Source organism: Trichomycterus rosablanca, chromosome 1 (assembly GCF_030014385.1).
Source record: "Trichomycterus rosablanca isolate fTriRos1 chromosome 1, fTriRos1.hap1, whole genome shotgun sequence".
In the NCBI taxonomy this organism is placed as follows: domain Eukaryota; kingdom Metazoa; phylum Chordata; class Actinopteri; order Siluriformes; family Trichomycteridae; genus Trichomycterus; species Trichomycterus rosablanca.
Genome location: NC_085988.1, coordinates 8,995,313 through 9,006,531, shown reverse-complemented (window position 1 = coordinate 9,006,531; position 11,219 = coordinate 8,995,313). Strand labels below are relative to the sequence as shown.

At 43.2% G+C, this 11,219-nt stretch overlaps 1 long non-coding RNA gene across 1 annotated transcript; it reads right to left on the bottom strand.

Annotated features, from left to right (window-relative positions):
- Positions 1-1,524: 1,524 nt before the first annotated feature.
- Positions 1,525-3,715, bottom strand: LOC134318545 (uncharacterized). Its single transcript, XR_010013390.1, has 3 exons — positions 3,663-3,715; positions 3,533-3,567; positions 1,525-1,755 (listed from the first exon to the last, which is right to left on the bottom strand). It is a non-coding gene; the product is annotated as an uncharacterized LOC134318545 (long non-coding RNA).
- Between the last annotated feature and the right edge of the window lie 7,504 nt (positions 3,716-11,219).

Genomic DNA, 11,219 nt, shown 5'->3' with positions numbered 1-11,219 from the left:
AGAAAGGTTGCTGGTTCAAGCCCTGCATTTGCCAAATTGCTACTGTTGGGCCCTTGAGCAAGGCCCTTAACCCTCAGTCAACTGCTTGTACTGTATAATCACTGTAAATGTTTTTTTTACATTTTTGTTCATATTGATGTTAATAAATGAAGTGTTTTTCTTCTTTTGTTCCCCTTTTGCTCCCACTTTAGCGCATCCAATTTCTGCCCGTCAATCATCCTCTCACTGATGCTGGTCCCTGCTCCTGATTAGGGAGGATGAGGCTGCTCCACGCCCCCTCCGACATGTGCACAGCAATCGAACATCTTATCACCAACACTTGACGAGTGCAGTACAGTACAGCGCTGTGTACAGACAGTCGCACTCCTTTCCCATCTCCGTGTAGGCGCCACCAACCAGCCAGCAGAGGTCGTAATCGCACTAGTCTGAGAGAGAGTCCCCATCCGGCTTAATCCCGCCCCTATCTGAACAACAGGCCAATCGTTGTTCATGTGGCCGCTCAGCCTCACCCGACAAGGCAAGGCAGAGCCGAACTTTGATACGATGTATTCGAGATCTCAGCTCTGGTGAATAGCGTGTGTTTTTACCGCTGCGCCACCTGAGCGGCCCAACAGTGTTCTTCTTAAAAGTGTTTATAAAGTTATCTACACTAAATGGCCAAAAGTAGTCGGACACTTGAACATGAGACTGTTGGACATCATATGATATTAACATAGAATGACTTCTACAGCCACCTAAATCTAAATATCTCTCCAGAGGGGTAAAGACATATCAGACATTTAATTATTATTTATTATTATTATTATTATTATTATTATTATTATTATTATTATTATTATTTTAGCAATACACTACATGGTAAAAGATTTATGGACACCCAACTGTGATTTGTTGAACATCATATCATAACTTTAGCATCTATAACAGCTCTCATGTTTTCTAAGAAGGTTTTACACAAGAATGTGAAGTGTGCCTGTGGGAATTTGTGCTCATTTATTAAAAAGAGCATTTATTAGGACGAGCGCTGATGTTAAATAAAAAGGCCTGGCTCGTTCATCCCAAAAGTGTCTCCAAACTGCTGCCACAAAGCTTAAAGAATATCATTTATTTCATAAAACTGATTTTATTCACCTAAACACAATGATAAGTAAGTTTCTCATTTAGTTTTACATGTACTGGTCAGAAATTATTGCTTTTGTTATTACAAATAAAGATTATATATATTATATATAGATTCAACTTTGTCATTGCTCAGTACAGGTACAAGACAAGTGAACATTTTATCCTCAAAGTTGATGTTAGAAGCAGGAAAAATGGGCAAGCGTGAGGATCTGAGCGAGTTTGACGAGGGCCACATTGTGATGGCTAGATGCATCAGATGGTCAGAGCATCTCCAAAACTGCAGCTCTTGTGAAAAATGCAAACTGCTAAAGAAGTTGATGCTGGTTCTGATAGAAAAGTGTCAGAATACACAGAGCATCACAGTTTGTTGTGTATGGGGCAGCAAAAGGGGACCAACACATTATTAGGAAGGTGGTCATAATGTTATGCCTAACTAACAGCAGCTAACTAACTGCAGCAGTTATGAGGACTCCCACTCTAGATTCCTGGTGTGTACAGTGTGTGTTGGTGTGTGGGTGTGTATGCTGTGTGTCTCGGGTTCAGCTGCAGGGTTGAGTAGATGACCTGCTGTCTGCTTTGCTGATTCCAGCCTCGGCTCCTCCAGTTCTGTTTCCCCAGAGATGCGTAGTGGATCTGAAACACACACACAATCTTTATCATCAATCACAGAGAGAACTGAATCAAATGCTAAGCCTATTTCTGAAACATGTCAAGGAAGCCTGTCATGCAGCCTGCGCTCGTTTTTAATGTTGTTCCAGATGTATAATCACGTTCCAGGTCCTGGCTTGCTGGGACCAGCCCACAGGAAACAGGGAACAGTGGTTTGGAGGACATGAGGGTTGATGAACTGGCTTTGTACTTTGTGAGAAGGACTTTCTGGAAGAAGGAACACACCATGGACAGGGTGCTAGTTTATTACCGAGCATCACAGGAGAGACAGAGCATGAGGAGTTGAGGCGGTAATGGGAGTCAAGTTTAAATACTTGGGGTGGAGGGTACAGATTAATAAAAGGTGTGGTAGAGAGGTGAAGCAGTGAGTGCAGAGGGTGGAGTGGGTGGCTCAGAGTGGGGGGAGTGTTTTGTGTTAGAAGGGTATCTGCCTGAGTGAAAGGGTGAGTCTACGTGACCGTAGTGAGGTCCGCTATATGGTAGAGCTTGGAGGCGGAGATGAAGATGCTGCGATTCTTGTTGGGAGTAACCAGGGTAAGTTTCTGGAAAGAACAGAGAGCTGCCCCTCCAATACCCCCATGTGTTTGAACAGTGTGCCACCTACAGGCCATCCTTGGTACTTAAAACAACGGTACTTTTGGTAGCACCTTTGGCGCCCACCTCAGGAATTTACATTTAGAGCAGTTGTAGCATAGCGGTTTTGGTACTGGATTAGTAATCAGAAGGTCACTGGTTTAAGCCCCACCACTGCCAGGTTGCACACTGTTGCGCCCTTGAGCAAGGCCCTTAACCCCCAATTGCTTAGATCATACACTGTCACAATACTGTAAGTCACTTTGGATAAAAGCGTCTGCTAAATGCCTTTTCTCCCTTTATGCGCGTCCAGCAGCTCGATTGCGTCATGCTTCCTCTCCACCGATGCTGATCCCCGCTCTGATTGAGGAGAACGAAGCTAACCCACGCCAGCCCTGACACTTGGGCGGCAGCCGTATGCATCTTATCACCTACACTTTGACGAGTGTAGTGCGGATCAGCATTGTGTACGGAGAGACACACCCTGACAGCACTCTTCTCATCTCTGTGTAGGCACCATCAGTCAGACAGCAGAGGGCGTAATTGCATTCGTTGTGAGAGAGAGACCTCATCCGGCTTAATCCCGCCCCTATATGAACAACAGGCCAATCGTTGTTTATGTGGTTGCTCAGCCTTAGCCGGCAGGCAGAGCTGAGACTCGATACGATGTATTCGAGATCTCAGCTCTGGTGTTCAGTGTGTGTTTTACCGCTGCACCACCTGAGCGGCCTTAAATGTAGATTTTGTAATTCTGGAGTGGACAGGATTGGGGGTTTGGCGCAGGTAGGGTATTTTGGGGATATAGTTATAGAGATGAGATTGAGACGGTCTGAGCATGTGCAGTGAAGAGTGTCTCAGTCGTGCCTTGCATCATCTAGAGAGAACTGAAGTAAACAGCAAGCCTATTTCTAAAGCCTTCGGGTCGAAGATTGGCGTCGTTCAGTGAAGCTCATCATGTCTCACTCTGCGAGACTAACCACGGGCGGCGGGTGATGAACATGTACTTTCGCGGTACCATTTCAACAGGGTGTCACACATCTCCTCAGACTGGGACCGGAGGTAAGGATGGAGCCCAGGACCCTGAAGCTGAGTGAGAGCCACACGTCCGGCTCCACACTCCAAAGTCATGAAAGTCAGATATTTAATGCAATGATGATGTCATACTCACATGCTCATCGTCATGGCGACTCCTCACACAATCCGCTGGTACACAAACACACACAAAGCAAATCAAATCAATCAAAAACGTATTATCTTTTTTATCTGAGCTGCTGAGTGATGGGTGTGTCTGTACGTACCATAAACTGGTGGTGCCTGGAGCTGCAGCTCAGTTTCTTCTGGTTTGGATGCTGTCGAACATGAGTAACGTTTAGGTGTTTAAGTACAGCCCAGCCCCCTCACCACACACACACACACACACACACACACACACACACATGTATATGAATCTATATATGTGTGTACACAGTATATACACTGATTAGTCATAACATTATGACCACCTCCTTGTTTCTACACTCACTGTCTATGTTATCAGCTCCACTTACCATATAGAAGCACTTTGTAGTTCTACAATTACTGACTGTAGTCCATCTGTTTCTCTACATACTTTTTTAACCTGCTTTCACCCTGTTCTTCAATGATCAGGACCCCCCACAGAGCAGGTATTATTTGGGTGGTGGATCATTCTCAGCACTGCAGTGACACTGACATGGTGGTGGGGTGTTAGTGTGTGTTGTGCTGGTATGAGTGGATCAGACACAGCAGCGCTGCTGGAGTTTTTAAACACCTCACTGTCACTGCTGGACTGAGAATAGTCCACCAACCAAAAATATCCAGCCACCCCGTGAGCAGCGTCCTGTGACCACTGATGAAGGTCTAGAAGATGACCGACTCAAACAGCAGCAATAGATGAGCGATCGTCTCTGACTTTACATCTACAAGGTGGACCGACTAGGTAGGAGTGTCTAATAGAGTGGACAGTGAGTGGACACGGTGTTTAAAAACTCCAGCAGCGCTGCTGTGTCTGATCCACTCATACCAGCACAACACACACTAACACACCACATTTACATTTTCATCATTTAGCAGATGCTTTTATCCAAAGCGACTTACAGTAGTGTGACAGTATATTGTCTAAGCAATTGAGGGTTCAGAGCCTTGCACAAGGGCCCAACAGTGGCAACCTGACAGTGGTTGGGCTTGAACCACTAACCTTTTGATTACTAGTCCAGTACCCTAACCGCTAGGCTACAGCTGTCCCCACCACCAGTCAGTGTCACTGCAGTGCTGAGAATGATCCACCACCTAAATAATACCTGCTCTGTGGTGGTCCTGACCATTGAAGAACAGGGTGAAAGGGGGGTAACAAAGCATGCAGAGAAACAGATGGACTACAGTCAGTAATTGTAGAACTACAAAGTGATCCTATATGGTAAGTTGAGCTGGTGGTTTTAATGTTGGCTGATCAGTGTATATGTGTACATGTATGCATATACAATTATATATTATTAATAAATTATATATGGTAGTATAGTATACATTATATATACATTTTTTATATAGTTTTAATTATATTGTGATATTAAGTGTTGGTGAGAAATATTCACCTTTGGCTTTTTTCTTTATGCCAATCCTCAGGCACAAAATGACAGAGACCAAAACCACTATAACCACAGCCAGCACACCCAGAGCCAAAATACCAACCAGCACCACTAACACAAACACACACACACACACACACACACACACACACACACACACAGGGGAACATTGGTAAATTAGCGTGCTACCACATCCACAATACAAAACAGCTGAAGTCAAACCAGACAGATCATCATCCTACACGAGACTGCATGTCCAAAACCACAAGCTGTTCACCATGAAGTGCACTGATTTATCTCTGAATGAACATCATAAAAACTCTGTTATTCAGTGAATATGGTGTGTGGTTTGAGACACGTCCATTAGACATATTAAAAAGGGTGCAAAGTTTGAGACTTGTCCACTATATGTTGAAGAGGGTGTGTGGTTTGAGACACTTCCACTATATACGTATATTGAAGAGGGTGTTTGGTTTGAGACACTGAGTCCACTAAATATATTGAAGATGATGTGTGATATGAGACATGTCGAGTATATTTTGAAGAAGGGCGTGTCTCAAACCACACACCCTATTCACTGTATATTAGACATTGTTGAAATTTACTCTGATTTTCAGACTGCCAAAATAGTGCACTTCATACTAAATAACTTGGTTTGAGACACATCCACTATATATTGCATTGTGGAATTATGATTGTGTTGATGGAATTATATGGTAAGTAGGTTTTGTCATTTGGGACACGCCCACAGTGGAATGATGACGATGACGGTGAAGCTAGATGGTGAATAGTGGACAGTTTTGGTAATTTGGGACACGCCCAAAGTGGAATGATGGTGGTGATTGATGTTTGTACCATTTCCAGAAGCTGGAGGGACGTTATTTCCTCTATTTGTTGATTCTGAATGGAAGAATCAGATACAGAACGTATCAACAGCCATATATTTGTGGACGCTTCATTAAAATGATGTTTAGTGATGAGTATTTATGAGTGGAGATGAATCTTCAGTACCTGGAGTAGGAGTTCGGAGTGTGGACTGCTGATTCTCTGTAGAAATCAATGAAGTGAAGTTATTTGGACAGTCAGCTTCAGTATATTTGCACATGGGTAAATAATAAATGGTACCTTGGCCTGTTTTTGGGTCAAGAGTAACATCTTTTGGGTCAAAGGTATGTTTAGGTAAACCTTATGGCTGGCAGTAGTATGTGGACACTCCTAATTATTGAGTTCAGGTTAACATCCATTGCTAACAGGTGTATAATATCATTCATTCATTTATTTATTTTTGTGTTTTACCTCCACTTTATCCTGGTCAGGGTCACACTGGGTCCAGCTTCACAATTCAGTAAACACACCCTGGACTGGATGCCAATTCAAGGCCTCAAACCCCCCACTGAATAAAACCAACCGTCCAAAAGCACAGCTGGGCATTCGAACCCTAGATCTTGTAATATCAATGATATAAAATACATGTTATGCTTCCAACCTTGTAGCAACACTTTGGGGAAGGTCCTGTCCTGTTCCAGCGTGACTGTACCCCTGTGCTCACAGCAAGGTCAATAAAGACATGATTTGGAGCAACTCCAGTGGCCTCCACAGAGCTTTGACCCCAACCCGGACCTGTCCAGCATCAGTGCCTGACCTTATAGGGAATTCAGTGTCTAAATGAGCCTTCACAAAATATTGGACCCTTTTATAGCCACAATAGAGGTAAATATCTATACATAAAGAGTGGGGCAGCATCCAGTGGCTTGTCATGTGGTTGTCATATAGCACCAGGGTCCTTGGGATCAGGATTCAAACCTTCTCCATGGTCACTATTTGTTAGGAGTTTGGCTTGTTCTCCTGACTGCTTTCCTCAGGGTACTCCAGTTTCCTTCCACTTCCCAAAACCTTGCAGAAGACAGATTGGCTGCCTTATGACTGTGTGATGCATTTTGACAAACTGGTACCAGTGTGTATTCCTGCGTTGTGCTTTTAAGTAGTGCTAGACCCACCACAACCCTGACCAGGACAATACAGTTACTGAAGATAAATAATTCAATAAAAGGATTTAAAAATCTGATGGCAATGTTGTTCAGTGTAACATAACATTCCTCCTCGACCCTCCCAGTCATCACCATGATGCCTCTACATTATCGTGTTAACTTTTCTTTATGTCTACCTTGTATTTTTGTAACCCCGCCCATGTCCGCTATTGGTCACCTTTTTATGGCTTACTTACAGACCTTGATTAGTCTGTGTTTACCCCTGCACTACAGAACCTTCCCTAGCGTAATAATAATAATCTTTTTTTGCACCATGGTCCGGTTTCATATAAGATATAATTTCACGGACTGGCAGGGACAGAAGGATTTAACAATACTAGTCACAAATGATTGAAAATGTCCTTTTCTCTCTGCAACAAGACGCTGCTCCCACCTAGGGGTGAAACGAGACAGTAACACCCTAAATGTTTTGAAAATGGAAGCAGAAAAACTACTTTTCTAGCAATCTCTGATTATTTATTCTTTCTGTGCGGCCCGGTAATAAATGACCCACAGACCAGTACCAGTCCGCGGCCCGGTGGTTGCAGACCACTGCTTTAGACCCTAGCAGAAGCCATCTGAGAGTCCTCACCCGTACGCTGGACGGTAACAGAAGCCACGTCCTTCCCGTTGCAGTAGTAAGTACCAGCGTCTCTGAGCTGCAGCTGGAGGATCTGTAGATGATCCGAGGTGTGGATGAACCTGGACTCGGGATCTGCTCGCTCTTTAATAACAGTTCCGTTTTTGTAGCGTGTGGAGATGAACTCTCGCCTTGAGCTGACCGTCGGTTTGAAGGCCCAGCGCTGTTTAGGGATTTTACAGCGCAGGTACAGGGTTCCTCCTTCAGAAACCATTACGTTATTATCTGTGCAAATAAACATACAACACTGACAGTGTAAAAAACAATTCTTTATTTAACTATTTAATGCCTAAAACACTTAAAACTTGGGACAGGGCAGAATATGAGTGAAAAGTTGATAGAATGTTGAAGGTACAGTGTTTTATAACATTTCACAATGAGCAGGTGAATTGGTAACAGGTCCAAAGATGGGTCATGGCTCATCATCAATCTATCATCAAACTATTTAGGTCTTACACCATCTACTGTACACAATATTGTGAAAAGATTCAGAGACCATTGTTGAATGTGTGAACTGCACTGCATGAGATAATTAGGGCAGTTGTAGATTAGGACATACGACACAGGACTAGTAATCGAAAGGTCAGTGGTAAGAACCCCATCACTGCTAGGTTGCTACTGTTTGGCCCTTGAGCAAGGCCCTTAACCCTCAATTGCTTAGACTATATACTGTCACGTACCGTAAGTCACTTTGGATAAAAGCGTCCGCTAAATGCCGAAAGCATAAATGTAAATCGTAAATAATGTAATATATTGTAATATATAATATAATGTAAATTATAGCCACATGGGCTCAGGAGTACTTCAGCAAACTGTTGTCACTGAACACAGTCCACCGCTGTATCAAGAAATGCAACCTCCGAGTTCTCTGGGCTCACGCTCATCTTGGACGGTCTAAAAGACAGTGGACACTTGTGCTGTGGTCAGATGAGTTATCCATGTGTATAGTGACAAGGACCATCTAGCAAAAGTGAATGTCTGTGATGGTATGGGGGGCATCAGTGCCCACTACATGGGACATGTCCACAGTGGAATGATGATGGTGATGTTGGAACTAGATGGTGAATAGGGTTTGTAATTTGGGAAACGTCCACAGTGTAATGATGACGGTAGTGGTTGGACTAGATGGTAAATAGTGTATAGTGACAAGGACCATCCAGCAAAAGTGAGTATCTGTGATGGTATGGGGGGCATCAGTGCCCACTACATGAGTAACTTGCATCTGTGTGAAGGTATAGGAGCAACGTGTGGCTTGTAGTGTGGATGCCATATAGCACCAGGGTCCTTAAAAATAGGGTTCAAACCTCAACCATAGTCACTGTTTGATAGGAGTTTGGCTTGTGCTCCAGTTTCCTTCCACTTAACTTGCATAAGTCAGATTGGTAAACTAGTACCAGGGTGGATTCCTGCATTGTGCTTCTAGGTAGTGCTAGACCCACCACAACCCTGACCAGGAGAGTTATATATGTATATATGTATGCCCACGACATGAGTAGCTTGCATCTGTGAGAAGGTGCCACTGACGTGGAGGTGTATGTTGGGATTTTAGAGAGACACAAGCTGCCATACCAGGCCTCATTCTGTATATTTTATTCATTGTAGTCAAAGTTAAAATAAAAATCAAGGTTTAAGGTTTTAAGAGTGTATTTATTTAATTCTAAATCCAATTTACAGACTAATGACTGATTATTAAGAGAATCAAATGCTTGTGTTGCCATTTTGGACTTTTGTGAGTGTATGCCAAACTTGTAGGCAAAATCATCACCCTCTAATCCTCATTACTGCTGTATTTGTGATTCTACAGTTGAAATCTAGGACGTACCTCTGTCTGTTAACACTGTGACGTCCACAGCCGGTTGGTTATTACAGTAATACCGTCCAGAGTCACTCATATCCAGATCCGTGATGTACAGAGTCCCATCTAACAGGACGTGATGATGGCTGGTGTTCACCTTCATGATTTTTGTATCTCTGTGTCTCCAGGCTACATCTGATTGGCCTTGACACATCAGGAACAGGTAATGATCTTCAGGTACGTAGACTCTCTGCACTGAAATCAGAACATACACAGATCTCAGTTCAGCGCTTGATAGATGGGAAAGAAATGAACATTTTGATTTACTTCTAGCGAAGCCTCTAAGGTCGTGTTTCTACTTTTCAGCTTTGCTTGGATTAAAACGAACCCTGGTGTGATTGCTCTGTTGCTTTGTTGATTTTGAACCGGTTCTGATTGTTTCCACCGGACAAAAGAGGTTCGAGACAGTGAACTAGCGTTCTAATCTGGCACCACAGAGTACTTGGTTTTTCAGCGCGAACCGTGACGTGGCTATTTGTGCCGAGGGTCGTGGTGAGAACGAAGCGCAAAATGCTTCTCATGTCAATGAACTAAAAAACAACAACAACTGCGACAAACACGTGACGTCTTCTTATCACCGACAGCTGATCGATGCTTTTTACACAAACACAAATGAACATCTGTAACAACAGCACAAATCCCCACAGACTATAACACGACTTTATGTAGAGGGACGTGGTTGCAATATTTATTTACTCCACTAGGTGGCAACCTTGCATGACTGTAAGTTAAGCACTTCAAGCTCAACTCAACATTCCTGACTGACTGGTTTTATAAAGGTCTCTGGTTTTACTTCACCCTGTTGTGTTTCTGTGTTTTCTCTGTGTACATTTCCCATGTAAACACTATAATCTTTTCTGGCTGGTGTTTCTGGACCTTGTTTAGAAACCAAAACCAATTTTCACATTTTCATTTTGCAGATGCTGCTGTCCAGTGCTACATACAGTTTATTTATTAGGATTTTAACGTCATGTTTTACTCTTTGGTTACATTCATGACTCATTCACTGATACTCATTACACAAGATTCACCAGTTCAAGATTTATCAGTAAAACAGTCATGGACAGTTTAGTGTCTCCAATTCACCTCACTTGCACGTCTTTGGGCTGTGGGAGGAAACCCACGCAGACACGGGGAGAACATGCAAACTTCACACAGAAAGGACCCGGACCACCCCACCTGGGGATCAAACCCAGGACCTTTTTGCTGTGAGGCGACAGTGCTACCCACTTAGCCACCCGCTACATACAGCTTAGACCAGGGGTGTCAAACTCATTTTCCCCGAGGACCACGTCGGCATTATGGTGGCCCTCAAAGAGCCGATTGTAACGTATCCTGCTGTGATTGCAGTCGCCTTTTGAGTTCTGGACAATTTGTTGTTTTTCTTGGAGGCTGAATTGCCAAATTTATTCTGTATATTTATAATCTATATCTACATTTATATTGTTCTCCTTTACCACAGACACGGCCTCATAACACAATAGACGCACCGGTTTCTCTTTCTGAAGCACAAACCTGTTTTCACTTTCACATCATTCATTAAATTTCCTCATTCTGCTTTAGTTTTCTCTTCTTGCACAGTTTGGGATTATTTGAAAATATTTCTCCACATCATCATCGATTGTGATTTTGTGACACTTTGCAGGTCACAAAATCGGCATGCATTGTGGGAGATGCAGTTTATGTACGATTTTACAGTGTATTTTAACACAAGTGTTCTGCCCTCGCTA